Source organism: Lathyrus oleraceus, chromosome 4 (assembly GCF_024323335.1).
Source record: "Lathyrus oleraceus cultivar Zhongwan6 chromosome 4, CAAS_Psat_ZW6_1.0, whole genome shotgun sequence".
Taxonomy (NCBI): Eukaryota; Viridiplantae; Streptophyta; class Magnoliopsida; order Fabales; family Fabaceae; genus Lathyrus; species Lathyrus oleraceus.
Window position 1 is genome coordinate 332017757 of NC_066582.1, and position 4965 is coordinate 332022721.

Sequence of the window (4965 nt, forward strand, 5' to 3'; positions counted from 1 at the left end):
AGGTCTTGGATGTACTTGTGTGTCCACCATAAGGAGCGGAGTGGCAGTGTTGGATTATATTTTCTACCTCTTCTTCGGGTATACATCGACGGAAAATACCATCGGGGCCTCTTTTGAAAAGTAAGGGATCATCCCAGTAATAGTGTTTTATGTCGTGGAAGAATCGTTTCTTCTGCTGGTAAGATAAAGTAGGTGGAACTATTCCGGCAGCTAAATAATTGACTAGATCAGCGTACCATGGTGTGACAGATATACCTAAAGTGGTTTCCACTTGCATGTCGGAGTTGTTCTCTTCCAAAGTAGCTATAAGTTTGTCATACGAGAAATCATCATTAATTGATGTTCTTTCCGGTTCAAGGTTCTCAAGTCTAGAGAGGTGGTCTGCTACTACGTTTTCAGTTCCTTTCTTGTCCTTGATTTCTAAGTCGAATTCTTGTAGCAACAAGATCCATCTTAGGAGTCTAGGTTTAGCATCTTTTTTTGTTAGAAGGTACCTGATAGCAGCGTGATCAGTGTAGACTATTATTTTGGCTCCTACCAAGTAAGAACGAAATTTATCTAGCGCAAATACCACTGCTAGGAGTTCTTTCTCGGTGGTGGCGTAATTCATTTGCGCTTCATCCAGGGTTCTGCTAGCGTAATATATAACGTGAAGCTTTTTATCCTTTCTTTGTCCTAAAACAGCACCTACAGCATAATCACTGGCATCGCACATTATTTCGAATGGTTCATTCCAGTCTGGTGTCTGCATTATGGGTGCTGAGATCAATGCTTGTTTAAGAGTTTGAAATGCTTTTAAACAGTTATCGTCGAATATGAATTCGGCATCTTTCATCAACAGTCCGGTTAAGGGTTTAGTTATCTTAGAGAAGTCTTTGATGAATCGTCGGTAAAAACCGGCGTGTCCTAAAAAGCTTCGTACTTCCCTCACGGTTCTTGGGGGTTGAAGATTTTCGATTACCTCTATTTTGGCTTTGTCTACTTCAATTCCTCTGTTCGAGATGATGTGTCCTAAAACAATTCCTTCTTGTACCATAAAATGGCACTTCTCCCAATTAAGTACTAAGTTTACTTTTACACATCGCTCAAGAACTCTTTCTAGGTTTTCAAGGCATTCTTCAAAACTTTGTCCGTATACGGAAAAGTCATCCATAAATACTTCCATGATGTTTTCGAGAAAGTCGGCGAAAATTGCCATCATGCATCTTTGAAAGGTCGCAGGGGCATTACACAAACCAAACGGCATTCGTCTATAAGCGAAGGTACCAAAAGGGCATGTGAACGTTGTCCTTTCTTGGTCATCAGGGTGAATTGGTATTTGAAAGAAGCCTGAATAACCGTCTAGATAACAGAAATGTGAATGTTTTGCTAATCGTTCTAACATTTGGTCAATGAATGGTAAAGGGAAATGATCTTTTCGGGTTGCTTTGTTTAGTTTCCTATAATCAATGCACATTCGCCATCCCGATTCGATTCGTTTAGTTATAGTTTCTCCTTTTTCGTTTTCAATAACGGTTATGCCTCCTTTCTTTGGTACAACGTGTACAGGACTGACCCATTTGCTATCAGATATAGGATATATAATACCTGCTTCCAATAACTTGGTTATTTCTTTCTTTACTACCTCACTTAGGATTGGATTTAGTCTTCTCTGGTGTTCCCTAGAGGTTTTATAGTCTTCTTCTAACATGATGCGGTGCATACAAATAGAAGGGCTTATTCCTTTAAGATCGGTGATGTGGTATCCTAGTGCGGTTGGATATTTCCTTAAGATATGTAAGAGTTTTTCTGTTTCGAGTCTTCCTAGATCTGCATTAACTATCACAGGTCGTTCAAGCTCTAAGTCTAGGAATTCATATCTCAGATTTTTGGGAAGTGTTTTCAAATCGGGGGTTGGTTTGTTAAGACATTGCGTAGGGTCCGGTGTTATTGCTAAGCATTGGTTAGATTTGTCCTCTAAAAGATAGTCTGATGATTTGTCTTCTCCTAACTCTGCTTCTTTTATGCATTCATCGATGATATCCATGAAGTAACATGTATCTTCTATTGCAGGTGCTTTCAAGAATTGGGAAAGAATGAATTCAATTTTCTCTTCACCTACTTCGAAGGTGAGTCGTCCTCGTTTTACGTCTATGATTGCACCGGCAGTTGCTAAGAATGGTCTTCCTAGTATAATAGGTGTAGTATCATCTTCTCTAATGTCCATAATTGTGAAGTCAGTGGGAATGTAAAACTGACCTATGCGTACGGGAACGTTTTCAAGGATTCCTACAGGATATTTGATGGAACGATCTGCTAGTTGCACGGACATTTTGGTCGGTCTTAATTCTCCCATTTCCAGTTTCTTACATATGGATAAAGGCATAACGCTAATTCCGGCTCCTAAATCGCATAAGGCTTTGTCGATGACAAATTTTCCTATGTGACAGGGTATAGAGAAACTACCCGGATCCTTGAGTTTAGGGGGCATGTTTTGGATTATAGCGCTACATTCGGCAGGGAGTGTAACGGTTTCGCTATCCTCAAGTTTCCTCTTATTAGAAAGAATTTCTTTTAAGAATTTAGCATATGAGGGCATCTGCGTAATAGCTTCGGTAAACAGAATTGTAACGTTTAATTGTTTAAGGAGATCAACAAATTTTCTAAATTGGCCCGCATCTTTGGTTTTAACAAGCCTTTGAGGGTAAGGTATAGGTGGTTTGTAAGGTGGTGGAGGTACATAAGGTTCCTTCTTTTCTAGGGTTTCCTTATTACTCTCTTCCTTTTCCTTAGGTTCACTTTCCTCAGTTGATTTCTTAGGGTTTTGGTTTTCTATCCTTGGATCAGACGGTCCTTCCACTTCCGTTCCGCTTCTTAATATAATTGCATGGGCTTGGCTTCTCGGATTAGGTTGGGGCTGTCCAGGGAATGTACCAGTTGGTGCAGCAGTAGGTGCTTGTTGTTGAGCTACTTGAGATATTTGTGTTTCCAGCATTTTGTTATGGGTAGCCAAGGCATCTACTTTGCTTGCTAGTTGTTTAAGTTGTTCGCCAGTATGTATGTTCTGGTTTAAGAAATCTTTATTGGTTTGTTGTTGGGAAGCTATAAAGTTTTTCATCATGATTTCCAAGTTGGATTTTCTAGGGGTATTATTGTTAGGCATGGATGGATTCGGTTTCTGATATCCCGGTGGTGTAGATGGGGCTTGATTTGGAGACTGTCCAGGTGCGTATAAAGCATTATTACTCTTATATGAAAAGTTTGGATGGTTCTTCCAATTTGGGTTATAGGTATTCGAATAGGGGCTTCCTTGAGCATAGTTTACTTGCTCTGCTTGGATTCCAGTCAAGAGTTGACATTCCGCAGAAGTGTAGCCTTGGATTCCACAGACCTCGCAATTCTGAGTTATAGCAACCACGGCGGCTGGAGGTGATATGTTTAAACTTTCAATTTTCTGGACCAAAGCATCCACTTTTGCATTGACGTGATCAAGGTTACTTATCTCGTACATGCCAGTTTTCGGTTGAGGTTTTTCCACCGTTGTTCGTTCGGTTCCCCACTGATAGTGGTTTTGGGCCATGCTCTCGATAAGCTGGTAAGCATCAGCATAAGGTTTGTTCATTAGTGCACCACCTGCAGCGGCGTCTATTGTTAACCTTGTGTTGTACAAGAGACCATTATAAAATGTGTGAATTACTAACCAGTCTTCCAAACCATGGTGTGGGCAAAGTCTCATCATGTCTTTGTATCTTTCCCATGCTTCGAAAAGAGACTCGTTGTCTTTCTGTTTAAATCCGTTTATCTGGGCTCTTAACATAGCTGTTTTGCTTGGCGGAAAATATCGGGCAAGAAAAACTTTCTTCAACTCGTTCCAGGTGGTGACTGAGTTGGAAGGAAGAGATTGAAGCCATCTTCTAGCGCTATCTCTTAAGGAGAAAGGAAAAAGACGAAGTCGAATTGCCTCTGAAGTGACACCATTAGCTTTAACAGTATCAGCGTATTGAACAAATACGGATAAATGAAGGTTTGGATCTTCGGTAAGATTTCCAGAGAATTGGTTTTGTTGCACAGCCTGCAACAGCGAAGGTTTAAGTTCGAAGTTGTTTGCTTCGATTGCGGGCGGAGCAATACTTGAATGTGGTTCATCTTGCGATGGAGCGGCGTAATCTCTAAGAGCACGAGCTGGTTCTGCCATCTTGGTTAAAGGAGAAAGATCTTTGAGATCAGGAAAGTCTATAGGAGGGAGATTGTTTTCAGCACGATATTCCCGAATTCGTCGTAAGACTCGGAGATATAGTTCGATATCGTTGATTCGTAGATAGAGCGGTTCGCCTTGTGAGCGAGTGCGTGGCATACAAATCAACGAAAGAAAGAATAGAAGAAAAAGAAACCTTAGTCTCTACAGCGTAACGGAAGAGTTACGATATCGATTAAATAGAAGTCCCCGGCAACGGCGCCAAAAACTTGATCGCTCGACTGTGTGAGTCGAGAATGGGATACAAACTGCAAGTGCACAGTTCTATCGCGTAGTTTTAAAAGATATCGATCCCACAGGGACTTATGAATCGATATACCGTTATCTAAGGTTACTACGTAAATCTAAGGTGAAAAATGTTTGATTGTTTGGGGAAAAACTAAAGGCTAAACTAAGATCTAGATTAAATATTAATAAAACGGATATCGGTATGTAGTTCGTCAAAACTAGGGAATCAAGTCTTTGTCGGTTTCTTGGTTTTTTAAAATAAATCGTTTCAGTTAACTTTATTGGTTAAAGGTTTTATCTCAAACTCTCGCTCTGTTGAATAAACCATGATTTTATATTAATGTAGCTGTCACTTATAATTAAGTCAAAAACCATATTTTGAAAACAATAAAGTTGCAGAAACTCTTTTTAAGAAAACACTGACCGTTTTAAACACCCTTATCTCAAACTCTCGCTCTGTTGACTTAGCTTATACAATTAAATCCAAATGCTTAACTCTCGTC

At 40.0% G+C, this 4965-nt stretch overlaps 1 pseudogene; it reads left to right on the plus strand.

Moving 5' to 3' along the window:
* The first annotated feature begins 3689 nt into the window (after positions 1-3689).
* Positions 3690-3789, plus strand: LOC127077250 (uncharacterized; annotated as a pseudogene).
* The last annotated feature ends 1176 nt before the right edge of the window (positions 3790-4965 follow it).